The sequence below is a fragment of the Amphiura filiformis genome, chromosome 14 (genome assembly GCF_039555335.1).
Source record: "Amphiura filiformis chromosome 14, Afil_fr2py, whole genome shotgun sequence".
NCBI classification, from domain to species: domain Eukaryota; kingdom Metazoa; phylum Echinodermata; class Ophiuroidea; order Amphilepidida; family Amphiuridae; genus Amphiura; species Amphiura filiformis.
In genome coordinates this window covers 23,712,484-23,737,104 of record NC_092641.1, presented here as the reverse complement: position 1 = coordinate 23,737,104, position 24,621 = coordinate 23,712,484, and the positions used below count along the sequence as shown (strand labels likewise).

The 24,621-nt window shown below is 36.6% G+C and overlaps 7 non-coding genes across 7 annotated transcripts; 6 read left to right on the top strand and 1 right to left on the bottom strand.

Annotated features, from left to right (window-relative positions):
• The first annotated feature begins 1,539 nt into the window (after window positions 1-1,539).
• On the top strand, window positions 1,540-1,612 carry Trnat-ugu (transfer RNA threonine (anticodon UGU)). Its single transcript has one exon. It is a non-coding gene; the product is annotated as a tRNA-Thr (tRNA).
• A 65-nt stretch (window positions 1,613-1,677) lies between these two features.
• Trnat-ugu (transfer RNA threonine (anticodon UGU)) lies at window positions 1,678-1,750 on the top strand. The gene has a single exon. It is a non-coding gene; the product is annotated as a tRNA-Thr (tRNA).
• Window positions 1,751-1,815: 65 nt separating this feature from the next.
• Trnat-ugu (transfer RNA threonine (anticodon UGU)) lies at window positions 1,816-1,888 on the top strand. Its single transcript has one exon. It is a non-coding gene; the product is annotated as a tRNA-Thr (tRNA).
• Window positions 1,889-1,968: 80 nt separating this feature from the next.
• On the top strand, window positions 1,969-2,041 carry Trnat-ugu (transfer RNA threonine (anticodon UGU)). Its single transcript has one exon. It is a non-coding gene; the product is annotated as a tRNA-Thr (tRNA).
• Window positions 2,042-2,124: 83 nt separating this feature from the next.
• Window positions 2,125-2,197, top strand: Trnat-ugu (transfer RNA threonine (anticodon UGU)). Its single transcript has one exon. It is a non-coding gene; the product is annotated as a tRNA-Thr (tRNA).
• A 79-nt stretch (window positions 2,198-2,276) lies between these two features.
• On the top strand, window positions 2,277-2,349 carry Trnat-ugu (transfer RNA threonine (anticodon UGU)). Its single transcript has one exon. It is a non-coding gene; the product is annotated as a tRNA-Thr (tRNA).
• A 4,410-nt stretch (window positions 2,350-6,759) lies between these two features.
• Trnat-ugu (transfer RNA threonine (anticodon UGU)) lies at window positions 6,760-6,832 on the bottom strand. Its single transcript has one exon. It is a non-coding gene; the product is annotated as a tRNA-Thr (tRNA).
• Window positions 6,833-24,621: the final 17,789 nt, after the last annotated feature.

Sequence of the window (24,621 nt, the reverse complement as noted above, 5' to 3'; positions counted from 1 at the left end):
GCCGATAGCGTGCTTATGCTAATGACGCTATAATAACGTGCTAATTAATAGTGCAGATAGTGCAATAATGACGCTAATAACTTGCACATTAACCTGAGGTGTGCTAATAACATTATTAGCGCTAATAGCAGTTATTAGCACGTCATTTGTAATTATGTTAATAACGTCATTAGCGTGTCATTTGAAAATGTGTTAAAAGTGAAACGCAGTATAAGGAATGCTATTAGCACTAATAGCGTTATTATCGCGAGGTGTGCTAATTATATCATTAGCGCTATTAGCGTTTCGTTTGCAAAATTGAAATATTTCTTTTGGTCTTTACCTAGCTGGGGGGTTTTCAACCCCCCAAGCTAGGTACTGTAATGCTATCCGATTCTTCTTTCTTCTTCTGGCAACAAATTTCAAAATGCTTCTCCTCCTACATGTTACACCCTACAATTACGTAACTTGCACATATGTATCGCCTATATCCAGTGCCCATATGGTGCAAACAGAATTGGGATCAAAGGTCATTAAAGGGGCATTTTCGGTATATAACCAAATATCTTCAAAATGCTTCTTCTGCCACATATTACATAGCACAATGACGTCACTTACACAAGTGTATCAGCTTTACCCAGTGCCCATACCTTGCACACAGAATTGGGGTCAAAGGTCATTAAGGGGTAAAATCTTACAATTGCATTATCTGGACATCTGTAAGGAGTATGGGGCTCAAACTCGATACAATAAATCTCATGACCAGGGGAACATTTTGCGGGGGTCAGGTCAAAGGTCATGCAGAGGTCAAATTTTAGAAACGCATTTCCTGGACATCTGTAAGGGGTATGGGGCTCAAACTTGGTGACAACAAACTTAATGATCAGGGGAACATGTTGGAACACTTTGCAGGGGTCAGGTCAAAGGTTATCTGGGGTCAAATCTTTATAACTTCATTTTCTGGATATCTGCAAGGGGTATGGGGCTCAAACGCAGTGACAACAAATCTCATGACCAGGGGAACATTTTGCAGGGGTCAGGTCAAAGGTCATGTAGAGGTCAAATTTTCTAAATGCATTTTCTGGACATCTGTTAGGGGTACGGGGCTCAAACTCCACAACAACAAACTTACTGACCTGGGGAACATTTTGGAACACTGTGCAAGGGTCATGTCAAAGGTCATCTGGGGTCAAATCATAGAATTTCATTTTCTGGATATCTGTAAGAGGTACGGGGCTCAAACATGGTGACAACAAACCTCAAGACCAGGGGAACATTATGGAACATCATGCATAGTTCAGGTCAAAGGTCATCTGGGGTCAAATCTTAGAATTGAATTTTTTGGACATCTGTTAGGAGTACGGGACTCAAACTCGGTGAAAACAAACCCCATGACCAGGGAAGCATTTTTGGAACATTTTGTAGGGGTCAGATACCTTCACAACACCAACATGCCCCAGCTAGGTTTGTGGTCTATGACCACCATTTGCCACTAGTTTTCCTTCTTATTTTATATATTAATGTTTTTATATGTTTTCTGACAGCTTTGTTCCAACACAAGCCTCCATAGCTCAGTGGTTAGAGCACTGGTCTTGTAAACCAGGGGTCATGAGTTCGAATCTCATTGGAGGCTGACGAACTTGTCTATTAATTTTGTTATTTCATATTAATGGTAGTTTTGAAATTTACAGCACCGAAGCCTCCATAGCTCAGTGGTTAGAGCACTGGTCTTGTAAACCAGGGGTCATGAGTTCGAATCTCATTGGAGGCTGACGAACTTGTCTATTAATTTTGTTATTTCATATTAATGGTAGTTTTGAAATTTACAGCACCGAAGCCTCCATAGCTCAGTGGTTAGAGCACTGGTCTTGTAAACCAGGGGTCGTGAGTTCGAATCTCACTGGAGGCTGCCGAACACTGTGTCTTTTTTTTTCTTATTTTATTTAGTAATGTTTTTATAGCTTTTCTGACAACTTCGTTTCAACACTAGCCTCCATAGCTCAGTGGTTAGAGCACTGGTCTTGTAAACCAGGGGTCGTGAGTTCGAATCTCACTGGAGGCTGACGAACACTGTGTCTTTTTTTTTTTTCTTATTTTATTTAGTAATGTTTTTATAGCTTTTCTGACAACTTCGTTTCAACACTAGCCTCCATAGCTCAGTGGTTAGAGCACTGGTCTTGTAAACCAGGGGTCGTGAGTTCGAATCTCACTGGAGGCTGTTGAGCAATATGCCTTTTTTTTCTTATTTCATTTAGAAATGTTTTTATAGCTTTTCTGGCAGTTTTATATCAACACAAGCCTCCATAGCTCAGTGGTTAGAGCACTGGTCTTGTAAACCAGGGGTCGTGAGTTCGAATCTCACTAGAGGCTGTCTATTTTCTTCTTATTTCATTTAGTAATGTTTTTATAACTTTTCTGGCAGCTTCGTATTAACACAAACCTCCATAGCTCAGTGGATAAAGGTGCGATGATGGTTATTTAGCTCACTAGCAAAATTGCAAATTGCGCGGTATTTGCAATTTTCTGTTTTTTCCACGTTAATAGCGCTAATATCGCCGATAGCGTGATAATAGCAAACCAGTGCTATTTCGTGCTAATTGTGGTGAACCAATTGCGCGCTATTACCAAAACTGCTAAAAATGTTCTCGGCATGGTAAGCGATATTAGCGCTAATATCATTAATAGCGGTCATTACCGTAATGCGTGCTATTAGCGCTATTAGCATGAGTCGTGCTATTTTCATCACTAACGCTATTAGCACTCATTAGCATATCACTTGCAAAAGTTCTAAAAAATAGCGCTAATAGCATTCATTAGCGCGAGGTGTGCTATTAGCGCTAATGCTACTAGCGCTATTAGCGCAAATAGCGTAGTGTGTGCTAATAGCGATATTAGCGCTCATTAGTGTATCGTTTGCAAATTTTAAAATTGATCATTTTCTACGGATGGTAGGTGCTATTAGCGCTATTAGCGCTAATAGCACTCATTAGCGTAAGATGCGCTATTAGCGTAAGGCGTGCTATTAGCGCTATTAGCGCTAACACCGACAGGTATGCTAATAACAATATTATAACCCATTGTATTATGTGCCAAATGGTTCATTTTCTGCAAATGGTAGACGATGTTAGCGCTAATAGCACTAATAGCACTCATTAGCGCGAGGTGCGCTATTAGCGCTAATAGCGTAAGGTGTGCTACAAGCGCTATTACCGCCAATAGCGTAATGTGTGCTAATACCGATATTAGCGCTCATTAGTGTATCGTTTGCAAAATTTAAAATTGACCATTTTCTACGGATGGTAGGTGCTATTAGCGCTATTAGCGCTAATAGCACTCATTAGCGTGAGATGTGCTATTAGCGCTAATAGCGTAAGGCGTGCTATTAGCGCTATTAGCGCTAATACCGACAGGTATGCTAATAACGATTTTACAACTCATTGTATTATGTGCCAAATTGTTCATTTTCTGCAAATTAGCGCTAATAGCACATCTCACGCTAATGAGTGCTATATAGCGCTAATAGCACTTACCATCCGTAGACAATGATAAATTTTAAATTTTGCAAACGATATACTAATGAGCGCTAATATCGCTATTAGCACACACTACGCTATTAGCGCTAATAGCACTAATAGCGCTAATAGCACTCATTAGCGCGAAGTGCTAAATGGGCCCCGCAGGGCAACAAAGCTAGTGAGACCTCTGTCCCCACCATCAACAAAAAACACAAAGGTCGCAGGGCTGGCAGGCCCCAGGCTTTTGACTCCCATACGACAACTAAACACTCCAAGTGAGTTCCAATATAAAAGGCCCCCGCAGGGCAAGAAACTTAGTGTGACCGCTGTCCCCACCATCAGCAAAAAACATCAAGGCCGCAGGGCCGGCAGGCCTGAGGCCGGTGACTCCATACGACAAGTAAACACTCCAAGTGAGTTCCAATATAAAAGGGCCCTGCAGGGCAACAAAGCTAGTGTGACCGCTGTCCCCACCATCAACAAAAAACATCAAGGCCGCAGGGCTGGCAGGCCTGAGGCCGGAGACTCCATACGACAACTAAACACTCCAAGTGAGTTCAAATATAAAAGGGCCCCGCAGTCAAAAAACTTAGTGTGACCGCTGTCCCCACCATCAGCAACAAACATCAAGGCCGCAGGGCCGGCAGGCGCGAGGCCGGTGACTCCCATACGACAACTAAACACTCAAAGTGAGTTCCAATATAAAAGGGCCCCGCAGGGCAACAAAGCTAGTGTGACCGCTGTCCCCACCATCAACAAGAAATATCAAGGCCGCTGGGCCGGCACGCCTGAGGCCGGAGACTCCCATACGACAACTAAACACTCCAAGTGAGTTCCAATATAAAAGGGCCCCGCAGGGCAAGAAAGCTAGTGAGACCTCTGTCCCCACCATCAACAAAAACATCAAGGCCGCAGGGCCGGCAGGCCTGAGGCCAGAGACTCCATACGACAACTAAACACTCCAAGTGAGTTCAAATATAAAGGGGCCCCGCAGGGCAAAAAGCTAGTGTGACCGCTGTCCCCACCATCAACAAGAAATATCAAGGCCGCTGGGCCGGCACGCCTGAGGCCGGAGACTCCCATACGACAACTAAACACTCTAAGTGAGTTCCAATATAAAAGGGCCCCGCAGGGCAACAAAGCTAGTGTGACCACTGACCACTAATAGCACGCTTTCCCTAGACTTAGGATCTTTAAAAAAAAAAAAAAGAAAAAAAAAAAAAGCGCAGTGATTTATAGTGCGCTACGCACAGGCACAACGCCTAGACGTTGATCCACAAGCCTCAGCACACTTTACAGGATGTCGCTGACCACTACGGCCCACATCATTCCACAAACCATTAAACAACAAATCAGGGACTTTGCTGCTTCAAGAGCGCACACCCTAGACATTCCACAAATAACCATCGCAACCAGGATCAGCTCCCCGAGTTTCGTACGGGTTACAACGAGACAAATTAGCAGTGAGTTCCTTGTCCAGGGAATTTCAAGCTAACTCAATTTTCTTTCCACGTGAGCGTACTAGGCACCGCCAGGGTTCGAACCCACAACCTCTCGCACCACAGTCGAACGCCTTATCGATTGAGCTAACTTGACTGCCATTTTTAGATTTAGCACAATTGCATATGACGTGCTATTATTTGCTATTAGCGCTAATAGCGCTATTAGCGCTAATAGCACACTGTCCCTAGACTAAGAATCTTTTTACACTTAGCAGAATAGCATATGACGTGCTATTAATTGCTATTAGCGCTAATAGCGCTAATAGCACGCTTTCCCTAGACTTAGAATCTTTTTAGATTTAGCACAATTGCATATGACGTGCTATTATTTGCTATTAGCACTAATAGCGATATTAGCGCTAATAGCACGCTTTCCCTAGACTTAGAATCTTTCTACATTTAGCACAATTGCATATGACGTGCTATTAATTGCTATTAGCGCTAATAGCGCTAATAGCACGCTTTCCCTAGACTTACAAACTTTTTAGATTTAGCACAATTGAATATGACGTGCTATTAGCACTAATAGCGCTAATAGCACACTGTCCCTAGACTTACAAACTTTTTACATTTAGCACAATTGCATATGACGTGCTATTATTTGCTATTAGCGCTAATAGCGTTATTAGCGCTAATAGCACGCTTTCCCTAGACTTACAATCTTGTTAGATTTAGCACAATTGCATATGACGTGCTATTATTTGCTATTAGCGCTAATAGCACTATTAGCGCTAATAGCACGCTGTTTCTAGACTTAGAATCTTTTTACATTTAGTACAATTGCATATGAAGTGCTATTAATTGCTATTAGCGCTAATAGCACGCTTTCCCTAGACTTACAATCTTTTTAGATTTAGCACAATTGCATATGACGTGCTATTATTTGCTATTAGCGCTAATAGCGCTATTAGCCTTTATAGCACGCTGTCTCTAGACTTAGAATCTTTTTACATTTAGTACAATTGCATATGAAGTGCTATTAATTGCTATTAGCGCTAATAGCGCTATTAGCGCTAATAGCACGCTTTCCCTAGACTTACAAACTTTTTAGAATTAGCACAATTGCATATGACGTGCTATTAATTGCTATTAGCACTAATAGCGCTATTAGCGCTAATAGCACGCTTTCCCTAGACTTAGAATCTTTTTAGATTTAGCACAATTGCATATGACGTGCTATTAATTGCTATTAGCGCTATTGAAATATTTGCAAATGAGGCACTAATAACTGCTAAAACGCTAAAAGTGGTTTGGTAATAGCAGTTTTAACGGATTTTTCATTAGCGTTGCTATTAGCGCTATAATGCATAGAGATAGCATACTAAATTAAATGCTAATAGCATCTGTAGCATAATAGCGCTAATTCTGCTAAAAGCCATCATCGCACCTTCCTCGCTCAGTGGATAGAGCACTGATCTTGTAAACCAGGGGTCGTAAGTTTGAATGTCACTGGAGGCTGTCAAGAATTATGTCTTTTTCGCCAGCCCATAGGGCTGGTACCTGTTTCTGAGATGGGGTTTGTGTACACTAAAGATTAGCTAAGATTATAGCCTTCTTCTATTGGTATGAATTATTTTTTTTACTTCTCGTGGTGGAAAATTCCAACTGAAACAAAAATTACTGATTTTACTAATGTTTGGATTCGCGATGTACCCAAAGCAGTCGATACGTTTTCTTGTGCGATCACATAATTTATATTTAATAAAAACTGAGACTGTGTCGAATAATGCAACAAAACTTTTAAAAATCCATGTGAGTCCGGCAGCCTCCAGTGAGATTCGAACTCACGACCCCTGGTTTACAAGACCAGTGCTCTAACCACTGAGCTATGGAGGCTTTTGTGTTAAAACGAAGCTGCTAGATCAGAAAAGCTATAAAAACAGTATTAAATGAATAATGAATAAGCCAAATATTTTTACAAGGTCATATTATCTTATATCTTAAAATCCTGTGCATCAAAATGTACCAAAATTACACAGGATTACTTCAATACTCTACTCTAAACACATATCAGTAACCAAGCAGTTGTGCAACTGACACAGCAGCAAAATGCACTGACATTGAACAACTTCAGCCCCGTTCCACTCCACTGACTCTTTGGAAATTGTCATCTGTGTAAGGATCTTATACGCATTTCTTACAGATTTCTTGTGCTGGGTGCCATGTATTGGGCTGTGAATGTGGTCCAGGAATCTGTTCCATGTCAGCGCATTTTACTGTTGTGTCAGTTGGACAACTGCTTGGTTACTGACATGTGTTTAGGGTAGAGTTTTGAAGTAATCCTGTGTGTAATTTTGGTTCATTTTGATGCACAGGATTTTAAGATATGACCTTGTGAATAATTATAAGTTTCTTTTTTAGCTTAGTGTAGGCTATATTGAAATGTCGCAAATAAATAAATAAAAATATATCTGCTTGGAGGGGATGCGTGTCGATTGCTAGAATAGCCCAGTTCAAGTGAAATGTGTCAATATCTTCTGGAATAGCGTAAAAACTCGATAGTTAGCATATGTGCTTACTATCGAGTGCTTTTAAAACATGCAAGCATGAAGAGAAGCCATCCACAAAAGTGTAAAGGGCTTTGAGCAAATCATCGATACACGTAGTTATATACGAACAAGTAAACCTGCAAATGTGTGTCTCAACTCCATTAGCTCAGTTGGTAAAGCGCCGGACTTTGGTACAATTTCATGTTTTTAAAAGCGCTCGATAGTAACCACATATGCTAACTATCGAGTTTTTACGGACCTAATTTTCAACCTATAAAACGTACAAATAATAGCACTATCTATTTCAAGTGGTCACTGACACCATGACACGACCAACTAAAAATGATGATAATTTTATTTTGAGGTTGTCTAAGTTATACGAGTTAGCCAAAGGCTTGATTTCTGACTAGCGAGATGAGTGTGTTCATAATAGCGATAATATTTCGTCATTCGTTTCGTATCTGCGTCAAAGCGATGGCTGCTCTATAGGTAAATTGCGATGTTCATACCTAAAAATATATTAGCATATTGTCATTTCATCAGTAGCGTAGCAGGGGCAGGAGTAGCAGAGTGCCAGCTGACAAAAAATGAAAGAGAAAAGTGACCCCCTGACAAAAATTTGAAAGAGAAAATCGAGAAGGCAAAGGAAAAGAAAAGGGACAAGGAGCCCAAAATGTATAAAATACCAATTTTCTCCCAATAACATGAATAAAGCCCCTTTTTTTAAAGTTCGAAGACTTTACATAATTATACAGTCTCTCTAAAAAGCCGGTATATGTACATCCCAATGATAAATACCGGGTCAAAATGAAGCAACCGGGAAATCCCGATTTTGTCCTCGAAATTTTTATTTTGCCCCACCAAGAAAGCTGGTTACGCCCCTGCATTTCATATTACATGATAATTTGATAAGTCAACCAAAGCAGTTTTTAGTGCCCTTTCTTTCATCCCGTGACGTACTATGATATTTCGCCCTCATTTGGTCCACGGATTTAAGGAGATACCTTACAAACCCGGGGGGGGGGTTCTTCCTGGTTGAAGGTATACGGGGATGTGCCACGGTTTTGGGGTACCTTTTCAGCGATTTTGGTATATCGATGGGTGGGTTTTCAGTGGAGACCAATGCGCCCAATTGGGCGCATTTGGGCAAAAGTGCCCTTAAAGCGCCCAATTATGGCAAATTTGGATGCTTTTTGGGTGCTTTTTCTTGAAAATTGGTATACTGATAGGTAGCAAAAACAGCAAAAAGTAGGTAGGCCTATAGAGAAAGTCAGCATCCGAAAGTCTGCGTGGCACACCCCCGTACAAAATTTTTCGAAGAACCCCCCCCCCCCCGGGCTTACAAAAGAGTTAAATGTTTTGTATATAGAAACCACCCCACTACAACTACATTTTAAAAATATTGTCAAATGTTATTTGTTTGTTTGTTTGTTTTTTGTTTGTTTGTTTGTTTGTTTTTTTGCAAACGAAAACAAAAACCACAACAATTTGTTAGCACTTATCATTAGAATGTTTTGCAGCAAATTTACAAAATGTTATCAAAACGTTTGTAACTATGTACCCTTTGTATTTTATAAGCGTGATATTGCTTCGGCAACTTTGTTGAGTAATATTATACATGTTATAGAAATAGAAACAACCCGATATTTAAACATTTTCTGACAATCTTTGTTAACCTTTTTGGAATGATTTAGAAAACGTTTTGTGTTTACCAAGTACGGAAGTAACTAAGGGCCATGCGGTTCTTTTTTTTAAAGGAATACACGGCAGCCATTGCTGGCATTTCAGTTACATTTTTCTTGCACAAGCATCGTCAGTTTGTGAGTATTCGCCGCTAGCGTATTGTGTTATGAGAGCTCTGTTTTCAAACGGGATGCCATCGACCTAAACGACCTCAAAAACTAAGGTCAAAAGAAGCTTCATATTCAGGAGATAATCAACAACATATTATTTAACAGATAATATGTCATATATACCGGTATGCATTATTGAAATCGGTATTAAAACAAACTTTAGGCGTTTGAATATTGTTATAACACCCAAGCTTGGAATGTTTTTACTTGTTTTAAACTTTTTAAAGCACATTAGAGTATAATTCTTTAGCTTATAGCAATATGAGCCATCACAATTATATTCAAACACTATCTTATACTATTTTATGTTGCTTGTCAGCCACATTACATGAGCGGATATCAATTTATGTACTTCTTGGACATCAGGGAAGGTTGCACAGGATCATAATCATGATCTGAGTGATGATGGTGACATAAAATATCCTCTTTCTTTGTGGAGCAAGTCAAGGAATAGTCTACTTCGTCATATTCTAAGATCAAATGATCTCATCTATGTCATCTCACAATAAAATTGCATCTAGGAACCACTCCCATTCAAAAACTGCAAAGCCCCGAATCATATACGTATTAACAGAGAAGACGTCTTTTCTGGTAGCCTATTCATTACATTTTAGTTTGACACCCCGGATATGGAAAGTTTACCTTGAGTACCATGTAGTAAATTCTTATTTTTTTTACATATTATGGTCGCTTAAAGTGACTAAAAGTAAGAAAAACAGAACATTTCTAAAAACATAAATTGGTTTCATGCTTAAACCATTAATGTTAAGGTATAAGAATGCAAGGCCTAATAGGCTCACCATGGTTACATGTTCTCTGTTGATATCTTATATGGTTGACAACATCGCTTCGTCCATATGGATGTATACCGTATGTCAGTCACATAATACACAATTCAAGGGACATTATGATTACGATTTGTAATAACATTCAAATGTTGCACATGTTCGAACTTCTCAGTTTTTGCATCTGTAGATAATTCCACAATTCCACACTGAGTTATTTTCGCTCATATACCTATATATCTTGTCGGGGAGAAATTCCCGCCGATATATAAGATCACAGTTACGGTAATAACAATAGTAAAGCTTACTCCTTGATGTAAACACCGGCTTTCATTTGCAATAATGTTCCAACGATGTTATTTGTTTAAGTCATTAAATTGTTCATATATGTAAATAAAAACAATGATAAAATAATGATTTAAGTTATTTAATTTCGCTCATACCTTGTCGGGGAAATTCCCGCCGATAAAAGATCATTAGAAACGGTAAGATCTTAGCTTGATATCTGTTAAATGCCGTTGGCTGGGTGTCTGTATTACGATGTCTCAATTGTCAACTATTTAAACGTTTTCTTTTATCAGTGTATCATACCATTGACAAGTTCTTTTACACCTATGTCAATCTACTGATGTCCTACCTTTCCACAAAAAACGAACAAAGTCGGAAAATTCATATTAAAGATTGTTTCAGGTTTAAAATTATACAACTTTAATATTTGTTATAATATATTGCTTGTACTAAATGGCATATGTATTCCATCCCTTAAAGATGAATAGTATACTAAAATTTCCTTTGTATTATATTGTTTTCTAGCATGATTAATTGATTATATCTTGAAAGGTGTCGTTGCGACTTAAGTTGGGTTTTGTATACGAGCAGTTGGCTGTGCAGATCCAGCGCACAGTTCGCCTTCATGTTGGGCCGTCTCTCCCTGCCGAGATACTGCTGCGAATCTCTGTTGGTATGATTAGCACACTGCGCGTGAATCTTCATGGAATCTGCAATAGCCGTGAGCTAAAACAACGCAATTCTTGTCTGCATGTATATCTCATGCACAGACCCATATGTACGATTTTAATGTTATCAATAGATATGTGTTATCTTTTAGATACGAATTATGAATAAAATGAATTCTATTTTTAAAGGAACTTGCCAAAATCGGCGAGGTTAACAAATATTTTACATGAAACACACAGGGGGTTTACCATCAGGCATGTATGGATGCGCGAGTATCATGTAGGATCAAGCTGCGATGTCTATTGATGAAATCATTATCTCTGCTATCTACTTGAGATCGAGTTATTGATGACCTACCTGGAGGGAAATTAGTGATAAGATGGTAATTGGTGATTGGTTCTGATGATAATGATGATGATGATAATGATGATGATGATGATGATGATGATGATGATGATGATGATGATGAGGAGGAGGAGGAGGAGGAGGAGGAGGAGGAGGAGGAGGAGGAGGATAGGAGGAGAAGGAGAAGAGGAGGAGAAGGAGGATAGGGGAGAAGAAGAAGAAAAAGAAGAGGAGGAGGAGGAGAAGGAGAAGGATATGGAGGATTAATTTGATGGAAAGCCAAATATCAAATATGTTAATTGGAAATAAGCTTGATCAATCATCAATAATAGAATAAAATCAATCAATCCCTAAATCAGCGTCAGGAGGGGGAGGAGGAAGAAGAGAGGATGAGGAAGAGGGAAAGGAAGATGAGGATGGAAAGAGGAGGAGGAAGGAAGAGGAGTGGATGAAGAGGAGAAGAAAGGTGAGCAGAAGCAGGAGGAGGAGTAAGAGGAGGAGGGCAGCAGGAGGAGTAAGAGGAGTAGGGGAGGAGTAAGAGGAGGAGGGCAGCAGGAGGAGTAGGGGGAGGAGTAAGAGGAGGAGGGGAGCAGGAGGAGTAAGAGGAGTAGAGGAGGAGTAAGAGGAGGAGGGGTAGGAGAAGGAAGAGGAGTAAGAGATGGAGGAGGAGGGGAAGAAGAGGTGGGATCTGCTGAGGGAGGAGGGGGCTACAAAGGGGGGAAAGATGGGTAAGAGCAGAGGAGAAGGATCGAAGAAGAAGACATCTTTCGTGAAAAAAATATGATTCAGGACCGTCTCCATCCAGAGCCGTGATATTGTTGCGCCTTTGCTGTTACCACACGGGGCGTCTCCATATCACCAAGACTGATCGCGCATCACGTTTACGCTATTAATAGGTATGTCACAGTGGCTGCACAATAATTCTGCTACACTGTGCATGCAAGCATAACAGTGAATTGAAAAGGGCGCGCTTCAAATTTGGCCAATTTTAGAAAACATCCATGTCGATAAATGAATTTCTTCATATGCTTCATTTATCAAAATTGTTTGAATTTTTAATATATGGTGTGTGAAGCCTTCCCGAGGCTACCATCGGGTCCCAAAAAATTAAAAATTGTTTTGTTTAAGAACTACTGCCTGTTTTTATGGATTTTTGAAGATCGCTCATAAATCAGTAAATATAGGCCTACTGAAGTAAAGGAACTACCACCATTTAGCTGAAATACTAATCTTTCTTAGCATGTAAATTAATTCCGTCGACAACAAATGAAACACTTCCCTAAAACCAGTTGAAGCAAAACATTAATCAATGTTTTTTTTAGGGAGTAATTTTCCAAACCACAATAGCTCTAAGCCATTGTGTGTGTCCAAGGCCATACTATTTTTGTATACGCGGTTCAGTAAAATTGCTGTTCGTTTTACCGATTATCCTCCCATGTTAATCCAGATGACAAAATGTTAATTTAAAGTCTCATTGCAACTGAATTTTAATTTTTAATTTTCGGACTTGGCTTTGAGTAATGGTGACACATACCATGTTTACAGTAAAAATGAAAATTATATTCCAGACACCGTCAAAATGTCAAACTTTTAATTTTTTTGTATTGTTTTTAAATAATTAACTGCAGTTCATTTATTCAACCTCATAACAGGATCATACTTAAAGATTTATGATGAATGAACAGACGTTCATTAAATATTGAAAAAAAACCAAAATTACTCATGCCTAATTTACATAATAATATCATAAATACATAATTAGCTGTAATTACCTAATTTGCATAATTAATTACTTTTTGTGTATTTTTTGTCATCAATTAAAAGAACTTTGTATACATATGTGTGCAAAAAAAACCGCACCTTTATATCATGTACGGTTTTCTATTGGCATCAATTTTGCATATTAATAAGCTGAACTTAGTCATTTTTTGAGATTTAATTTGTCTGCAGATTGGCCGAAATGGCTAAAATAGTATATTTGATTAATTTATTATAATTATTCAATGATGGATTTTTTAATTTTGTTTTCTGTAACGAAGTCAGGAAAGATAGGCATTTAACATGTGCTATTTAAATTAACGCTGTTTTTCCAAGCAAGCGTCCAAATAAACCTTCAAAATCTCGAAATGTGCCAATTTTGTCATTACAGCCATTTGTGGCAGGATTTCATTCCATCTACGAGCATCTTTAAATTGACATTACATCACAATGCATTGACCGACTTCAATTCTGTTTTTTGATTTTTGATGCTTTAATAAAGCTTAATAATGTAGGAACATTAAATAACGCGTTTCTGCTGCGATTATTTTTGAGGTGATATACCTACTATTAATGGAAGTGGACCTCGAATGATATGAGCATATTAAAGTATCATCAAAGAATTATAATTATATGAATTGAAAAAGAAGCTGGAATAAATGTCAATATGAAAAGATTATGTTATGAAGGTTATTAATTTAATTTTTTTTTTCAGGATCAACTAACTTGTAGGAAAGTAGTCTTAATATCATATCCATTTGACCGAATTAAACTGCTGTCTACTGAAGATGGATCAATGATAAACTACCCGATGTTTTGTGCTTATATAGTGATAATGCTTACGCAATAAGAATCAATTCCCTTACTCTTTTAAATGGAAAGATTGGGGTGATGGAAAAACCTAAATTAAGATTGAGAAATCAGTCTTGAAAATTGAAAATTCAAACTAAATTCCATTGCATTTCAATCTAATTTTAGACTTTTCCCGCAACACAATCTTTAAGATTGATTTTTTCAATATTTGGTTTTAAGAGAGTAACTGGGCATAAAACCATAGCTGGTTTATCTTATTTTAATGCAAACATGCAAATAATATTATTCATAAGAATAAAATTATATATCTTTTTCTTTCTTTTTTCATTTATTTTAGTCAAAATGTGTACCACATCAAATAATACTCAAATGCACACACTTTTCACCATGTCTACCTGTTTTTGATATATCATAATTATATCGGTCGAGACAAAAACATGTACCAAAAACCAAAACCAAGTTTTCATGGAAAGGTACGCTGAACTTTCCTGGAGTGGTATATGATACAAGCAGCCAGGTTAAAAGCATCAAACGAAAATGTCAGAGTAGATTAACACAAACTGGGACTTTTGAAATGTTGCCGGATCACATACACATGAAGAACACAAGACACGATCAACAACACTCGTAGTTGGGTGGTTTCAAGTCACATCGGATACGGAAGACATTGAATTAGCGAGGCATTATCCGTGCGACATTGACGTTGGTATTATGAACTTGAGCAATGGACGGGATGGGAGGTATCCCATGGTGCAATGCGTCAGGATGATCATGTGATCAACATGATGAAGGATGGGCGAGTTAGTTAGTTCAGTTAGTTAGTTAGTTAGTTAGTTAGTTAGTTAGTTAGTTAGTTAGTTAGTTAGTTAGTTAGTTAGTTAGTTAGTTAGTTAGTTAGTTAGTTAGTTAGTTAGTTAGTTAAGATCATAAAAGACTTGTTGGAGGACATCTGTGTGTCTTAGATTGTGTTGTATACTATAATTGTATAATAAAGACCGAATTAAAAAGACTATAGTTTGCGGGAGTCTGACGTCATGCCAAAGGCGCGGCGTGATTGGTTGCTGACCTGCGCAATACAGCGATTTTGGTCTGGTTGACAGGACGTCATACGCAACTATTCTATTTAATTCTGTCTTCAATTATAATCGTTTCTATTTTCTTTAATTTCTGTTCTAGGAAGGTGGAGGTATTGCCATGACATGCTGCTAAGACACCAGTTGTACAGTGCAGAAATACGGCATGAACCTCCTGGCTGGCATGGAAGACCTGAAAAGGACCCCGTCACTGTGATTGACAATAATATATTTTATGAAAAAATATACCGAAATACAAAAATATGAAGAGAAAAAACTTCGAAAAATAACACCTTTCAGGACCACAATACAGCTGGTCTTACCGATGAGATCATGGATATGTTGAGACACTTTATACATGTAGTCACGTGATTTAATCCAAGTTGCCGTATTGCATGACGGGATTGATCACTTGACTTATTATCACGTTTGAAATATCATGATTGTATTTCACCTTATGCACATAACATTTTTGATTTAGGCCTATATTTTCATGTTTATCGTAGTTCACAGCTGCTCCTGTTTTTGGTCCAGTCAAATTATATGATTTGAATTCAGGCAAAAAGATGCATCAATGTTGGTACATTTGGTTTATGAGATAATAACAACAGTCACGCAGCGATACCGCTGTATATGAGTGCCAATTTATTTATGAAATTGTCTTGCATCAGTGATAGCAGATCTGTTTTTACTAGGTCGTCCCATGCTGAAACACGCTCTAATTGTGACAAGACCGTGATTTGTGTATTTTTACTATTAAGCATATAGATTTAAAATGGTTGCTGATATTAATATTTGACCACTCATTTTATTGTGAAAATGCAGTGGCTCTCTGGGTCCAGCTTTATCATGATCATTTGGTACGCATGGAAAACAGAAAAATGAACATAATTAATAATATTATGAGTTCATTTTCACGAACCTGCTAAAGGCTTATGACCAACAAGCGTTAATAACAGCCTCTCTTGGCACGAGTATTCTAAAAAATGTATCAGTATAAAATGATGCTAGGATATGCGATACTCGTTATTTTCAAAATGAAAGAGCACCAATTATAGTTTGTTGTCATAAAATTACTGTTCAAAAACAGAGGACAAAATGCTCAATTATTAATCCTTTATATCTTAAGCATATCGTCACATTTTCTTTTTTGATTTCGATTACTAGTATCAATATATCAGTACAACAACAAAGAAGCAAATTGGTTTTCAAGTATTTTTGTCGATGCAACATACCAGTTATACATCGCAAAGAAAATCGCCTTTTAATATTTGTAAAACAATTAATTTTTCGATAAAGATATGCCTCTACGGATTTTCATATAACATAATATGTATTATGTCCTCCGTTCTTCAACAAATAGTTCATTACATTACAGAACCTTTTCTTGTATGCATTATGCAATTGGGTTTTAGGAAGAAGAAAGGATTTAGCGATTGGAAAAGTTCGTTTATAATCCTTAAGGACACGAAAAAGAAGGAATTTTATAATTTACAGACCTTAGGAATCAATGCAAGGAAGAAACATGCTGGGAAACATCAAATAGTTCGCTCACTTTTTCTGATATACATGGTAGAGGGGACAATTAACCAAAAAGGTTCTATAAAGGTCAAAATGGTTCTATAAATGGTTTAAAAAAACCCTTATTATAAGAACCTTATATGGTTCTTTCAGTTTATAGAACTGTTTCATGATGGAGGTTTCCATATAGAGGACAAAAAGGTTCTTTAAGGTTTATAAGAACCTTCAAGGGTTCTTTCAGTGTATAGAACTTTTCGTGATGGAGGTTTGCATAATAGAGGACAAAAAAGTGTTCTTTGAGGCTCTTTAGAGTGAAGAAAGGTTCCAACTCGTACCTATAACTCTGAGAGTAAAAATATGACGAGTCCGTTCTACGTCTTGACCCACATCTCCCTCTTCATACCTTCAAATTACTATTATTTTTCGCCTGTGGCTTCGGCCCAGTTCAATCACAGTGAACTCCATACCTCGTGCAATACCTATCGGATCAGATAGCAGAGCAAATGCCGGAACTTTCATGTCGCAGAATCTGACACTAACAGAATTATCTGTCGAAGGTAAGAGATTACCTATAGCAAGGATAGGCTAGATAAATTGTGACAAGATGCGAAGATAAAATATACACCTAGCTTAAACTTGGCCTTAGAAGCAGGCATCGGTGCTCATGAAAATATAGGCCTAAGATCTCAAAGAGATCCTGCTCAAATGGACCATCTTGGCAAGTAGATCCAATAGTGCAACCCGGGAGTGCAACTATAGACTAAACTATAGTTTTCAACATGATCAAAATACAAATACGAATGGTAAACATAAAAGTTAACCTATAGCAGGGACCTATAGCAAGTAAATCAAGCTTAAATCAAGGAAAAATAGTTGGCACACCTTGACAATATGTTGGAACTCTTCATTGCCGCTTTGATAGTTCAGTGAAATTATTATGTTTGATGAGAACTACTAAGCCTTCCCCTATACCCCTCCACACTTTCTCCCTCAATCGATTGCAGTATATTGCATAACGTTACATAACATTTCATTACATTACATTGCATTACATTACGTTCCATTACATTACACTACATCACATTACATTATATTACATTACATTGCATTACATTACGTTCCATTACATCACATCACATCACATCACATCACATCACATCACATCACAATACATTACATTACATTACATTACATTATATTACAATACATTACATCACATCACATCACATCACATCACATTACATTACATTACATCACATCACATCACATCACATCACAATACATTGCATTACATTACATCACATCACATCACATTACATCACATTACATTACATTACATTACATTACGTTCCATTACATTACATTACATTATATTACATCACATCACATCACATCACATCACATTACATTACATTACATTACATTACATTACATTACATCACATCACATCACATCACATCACATCACATCACATCACATCACAATACATTACATTACATTACATTACATTGTATTACAATACATTACATTACGTTCCATTACATTACATTACATTATATTACATCACATCACATCACATCACATTACATCACATTATATCACATCACATCACATCACATTACATTACATTACATTACATTACATTACATTACATTACATTACATCACATTACATTATATTACATTACATTGCATTACGTTCCATTACATTACATTACATTATATTACATCACATCACATCACATCACATCACATTACATTACATTATATCACATCACATCACATCACATCACATCACATCACATCACATCACAATACATTGCATTACATTACATCACATTACATTACATTACGTTCCATTACATTACACTACATCACATTACATTACATTACATTACATCACATCACATTACATTACATCACATCACATCACATCACATCACATCACATCACATTTCATTACATTACATTACATATATAACATTACATATATAACATTACATATATAACATTACATATAACAATTAAGGGATCTGGAATGAGTGTTTTGAGTGTTTCGACAGTATTTTTGTGGGGCATGAGAGCACATCAGACATATCGAATTGCATTCTGAATACGAATAATGTCTTTCTGATATCAATTAATTTTCATTTTTTATGACAAATTATTAAAATTTGATATTTTTCACATTTTTGTATATTGTCCTCGAAGTAAATTTGATAAATCTAATGATATATTCTTAAAGTGTATGTAGCTGGGAGGAAAAGCCGACGATCAATTGAAAATTTTGACCTTTCATATTGAAGATATGGATTATTTTCCCAAAAAGACCTAATTTTTGTTGGTGTTTTGGGAAAAAAATCATATCTTCAGTACGAAAGGCCAAAATTTTCAATTGATCGTCGGCTTTTCATCCCACCTACATACACTTTAAGTATAAATCATCAGATTTATAAAGTTTACTTCGAGTACTGTTAAATATCAAAAATATCAATTTACATTTGCCATAAAATGTGTATTACATTGCGAATTTCAAAAAATCAAAATTATTTGATATCAGAAGGCCATTCTTCGTATTCAGAATGCAATTCGATATGTCTGATGTGCTCTAATGTCCCACAATAAATACTGTTCAAACGTTCATACCCCAGCCCTGAAAGCTTATACCCTATACATAAAATTATAGAGAAAAACAGACAAAAATGTTTTCATCTTCAAAGTTTCGTCCATGCAAATGAACATTTGAAAAACCAGAAATAATCCATGCAATTACAATTTACCGGTTAATAACCTTACTTAATTTCAATCAAAAAACCGAGACTTGCCCTTGTTTAAAACGTTTACATTTAAATGTATCACAGTGTACAACATAAGTCAATCATGTAATGATTTTACCAACATCACTCATTCATTGTTTTGCATCCGATAATCACGAAGAAGATGACTTCAAGATCAGAAACTCAAGGCCAATGACACATAAATCTTACATTTCTGTATAAAAATACAGACCTAAAGACCGTCACCTTTGCGATGAACGCGAGGTCATTGACTCTGTGGATGCCTTTAAGTGTGAGGTATGGTACACAGACCCTCCCACCCAATATTTACCCCCACACCCAGCCTAGAAATGCCTTGTGCTAGTTGCATTGCATTGTCCATCAGTGCCTGATGCATGCCGCATCGGAATTAGGACTTAAAGGCACAGTGAGAGATTTTGGCAAAACTTCAGAATAATTGTCACCACGCATCCCGAAATATTAGGATTAGAGTTGGGGTTTATAGAATTATTACTCAAGCTTTAGGGTTAATATTATAAGGTTAGTGTCAAGCAGGGATGTAGAAAGAATTTTTGTCCTCAGAGGCAAAGTTTATATTTTTGTTTTCTCCCTATCCTCTTTTCTCCCATGGCATTTCTTCCCCCAATTTCTGCACCTCTGGGTCAAGATTAGGGTTAGGGATAAAGAAAGTAATAGGGTTAGGATGATGGCTGGGTGTGACAACCAGTATTCTGTAGTCATGATAGTTGCTCCAGATATTTTGAAACTAGCGATTACTTTTTTTCTTTTTAAGACTAACTGTTACATGTTTCTATTATTTGTTTGTGTTTGTGGATATACAGGATAATGGAAACAAATCTCGAAAACACAATTTTTTATTTTTCTTATTAAAAATTATGGGGATCAAGAAAAGACTTTTTTTTATTTAGGTATAATGGTGATAGATTATACAATGCGGCCTTAACATTTGATTACTTAAAAACGCAACTTATTTGACAATACAAAATCATGCACTGTATAAATAATCAATAATTTCATATATCTGGTTCTGGAAAGGATTCCAAAATACAAGTTTCTTTCTGTTACCAATAGAATCCAATAAATAAAAATCACGTAAAAACCACCCTCGCTCAAAAATGTCCAAATGTCCCTTTAAACGCCACTTATTCGAGCCTGAAGCTTCCAAAGACAGATTGTTCAATGATCATCCTTAGATGATTTTCACACATGCTATCCTATGCCACATTTCAGCCCTCCGGATAAGTCGCCGGCTTATACCATTTTTCTTCTGTTTTTGTGCCTTACACCTACCGCACGAGACAACCCAGAACCGTGGCAGAGTATCGGAACGTGCTACTTGAGTTATTTTAAGAAATAAACATTCAACTGATTTTAAAACCCAAAATTATTAGTTGAAAGAGCACTCAATTGTTTTGCGGGTATGGTGCAAAAACCAAACTAATTTTTAAACAATTATCTGATGAATTTTGGTAACTGTCACAGTTGAACTGTGCTATAAATATATAAACTGCAAAAAAAATCTACACATGTAATATGATACATCAACTGATGACATGACTGAGGCATAGTCATATTATTATTTTCTTATTACATGTACCTCATGTGACTCTCTTTACAGCGTATACAGTTTTATTTTAGGCAGCATAAAATCAATGTTTTGGTTCTCGTCCAGAGGATTTTCATGAATTGATGAGGAAGGTAGTTTTTTTTCAATATAAAATTAGCATTTTCAGTAGTTTTCGGTTTTATTTAACAGTGCTAGTCTGCTCGAGGAAAGGAGGGTGTCCATTTTTTCAATTATGAGATTCTGAGGGATAAACCACCTAGAGTACCACAAAAAGTCTTGGAAGTGATCCATATTCTCTAATAAACTCCAAAGTCTAAAAATGTTTGAAAAATATTAAAAAAGAACAAACTTGAAATCTGACAACTCCCAGAAATTGAGCAGGGAGGGGACGAGAACCCAAACATTAATTTTTTTCGGCCTTAATATCATACATGTCATTGTTTTATCCTGTATTGTGTTTAGTATTAAGTTTACTATTTGGGTACACTGTAAAAAATAACAGTGAAATTTACAGTAAAATACTGTAAAAAAGGCTAATTATTTACAGTATTTGGCTGTAATTGATAAAAACAGGCAAATACTGTATTTTTAGTTTAAATTATCTAGGCCTATCAAAGCTGAAATTAAAATTGGAGTTATAATTCAACGTTTAAGCAATATCAATATCATCACTACACTGTAAGAATGGTCACTTATACGATTAAGTAGGCCTACTAAATATCACGTGACTAAATTTTACAGTAAAAGTGTGTGCAGCCAATCTGCCAACCAAAACCTGTAAAATTTACAGTATCCTGTAAAAAAGATGAAATATACAGGTTTCAACTGTATTTTTTTGACAGGAAACTGTACATTTTACAGTTAAGCGATGTAAAAAAACTGTTCTATGGGAAGGGTGGACTTTTGAAGTCAGTCAGCATTTTTTATCCTAAACACATTCTCAAGCTCTAAAATAACTCGCCAAATATACCTATTTTACAGCATTTTGAGTGTGTTCATTTTTACAGGATACTGTAAATTTTACAGGGTTTTGTTGGCAGATTGGCTGCACACACTTTTACTGTAAAATTTACAAGATTTTTTTTACAGTGTACCCATCTGCTGTTTTCTATATCGTCTCTGTATGTTGCCATTTGTGATGGTAGATGAATTGAAATAAATTATCAATTAATTAATTAAATATATTAAATAATTCTGCAGTGCATAATAATATATTATTTTCATATTGTTTTATTCAGGCATCATTTAGAGTATGACTTAAATTTATTTAATTGTGTTATCCTAAAACTTTTCTGTATAATACAAGAAAGTAGTATTTGCATCTTGTATCTTCCTCAAAAGATTAAACGCATTTCGAAAGAGATGGAGCTACAATCATGGAAATAAGTCTTGGGACAGTTTAGAGTAAAAGGAGTAAAATTGACCACGTGTCCCAACACATTTTTTCCATGATTGTAGCTATGTGACGGTTCCTGTCACCTTTGCTCATCCAGTGGAATTTCGTTGTCTTGTCATTTGAGCCATATTTCTCATGTTTGTTGTGGTTTGGAGTTTTATGGTTTAAGTTGAAATACGGGTTAAAATTGCAAGGATTGAAATTAAGGGCTGGGGTATGAACGTTTGGACAGTATTTATTGTGGGACATTAGAGCACATCAGACATATCGAATTGCATTCTGAATACGAAGAATGTCATTCTGATATCAAATAATTTTGATTTTTGAAATTCGCAATTTAATACACATTTTATGGCAAATCATTAAAATTGATATTTAACAGTACTTGAAGTAAACTTTATAAATCTGATGATTTATACGTAAAGTGTATGTAGGTGGGATGAAAAGCCGACGATCAATTGAACATTTTGACCTTTCGTATTGAAGATATGGATTTTTTTCCCAAAACACCAAAAAAAATTAGGTCTTTTGGAAAAAAAATCCATATCTTCAATACGAAAGGTCAAAATTTGCAATTGACCGTCGGCTTTTCCTCCCTGCTACATACACTTTAAGAATATGTCATTAGATTTATATAATTTACTTCGAGGACTGTTATATATCAAAAATTTGAAAAATATCAAATTTGTATAATTTGTCATAAAATTTGTATTATATTGTGATTTTCAAAAAATGAAAATTATTTGATATCAGAAAGACAGGCTTCGTATTCAGAATGCAATTCGATAGGTCTGAGGTGCTCTCATGTCCCACAAAAATACTGTCGAAACGCAATAAACGCTCATTTTAGATCCCTTAAGGTAAAGGTAAAAGCGTTAGGGATAGGTCTTTGGAATGGACCAGTAAGCATGGTAACGGACGAATGAGAGAAAGGATGAAATCCCTTTACAGTTACAGACTTTATAGACTCGTTTGTAATGGCGTAGTTCATTAACCCCAATTTAACGATCTTGGTTCAAACTTTGACCTGAAGGTGTGGGTACTATTTTGAACAAAACTCATTGAAAGGTCATGCTATAAATGTACAAAATATATTGGGGTTAATGAACTGTGCCCTCACAGTTGAGCATGTTTGAAATCCTACGCTCTAAGAAAAAAGTTCTAGAACCCAAAAAGGTTCTCAAGCTGTCTTGTTTGTAGAATCTTATATAGGCTATATATAAATGTAAAAGAGTGAAAAACTCACTCCCCAAAAGAGTGATTCACTTATAAGACCATTCAAAAAAGAGTGAAATGTGTTTTTTAACTTTAAAACCACTCAAAATAGAGTGAAAACCACTCTAAAAGAGTGAATTTCAACTCGTTCAAGGAGTTAAATGAAGGACAACACATTTTTCGAGTTGTCCTTCATTTAACTCCTTGAAAGAGTTGAAATTCACTCTTTTAGAGTGGTTTTCACTCTATTTTGAGTGGTTTTAAAGTTAAAAAACACATTTCACTCTTTTTTGAGTGGTCTTATAAGTGAATCACTCTTTTGGGGAGTGAGTTTTTCACTCTTTTACATTTAGAGAGGTTCTATAAAGAACTAAAAGGTTCTGCGAAGATCAGAAAGAACCAAGACATGAAAGAAAATGGGTTCTGTAAGGCCATAAGTGCCATTTTGACTTCTTGCAGTTTCATAGAACCATAGCTGTCGTGCATGTAGAACCTCTAGAAACCTGTTATGATCCAATATTCAAACATGCAACACAAATGATGAAATTTGATCCCTTGCAGATAACCCTAAAATATTGAGGCTTTTGAAATTGTTTATTACTATATATATAAAAAAAAATTATTACTATACTAATACAAAAACTCACTATACTAGAAAATATGGTATTTTATTATTTTACCAAATTTTTCAAAATTGTATCATTGTGGGTGAAAACAACTCCCGGGAGGTCATTGCGGTGGTTGTAATGAGGCGAATCGAACCGTCTAGAAACCACATCAGTCAAGTAGGAGCACTTTTGAAAAGTGCACATAACTATGTCGCGTATAGTGAACTGGATGTTGCACTGTCATGTTCAAGTTCATGAGAATTCAGTAGGAGGAGGTTGAGATAAACGAGAAATAGCAGTAAAGGAAGCAGATGAACCTAAAGCTGGGGATGCATATGAAGATGAACATGGAGATGGAGATGGAGATGGAGATGAAGATGAAGATGAAGATGAAAATGAAGATGGAGGAGATGGAGATGGAGATGGGGATGGAGATGGAGATGGAGAT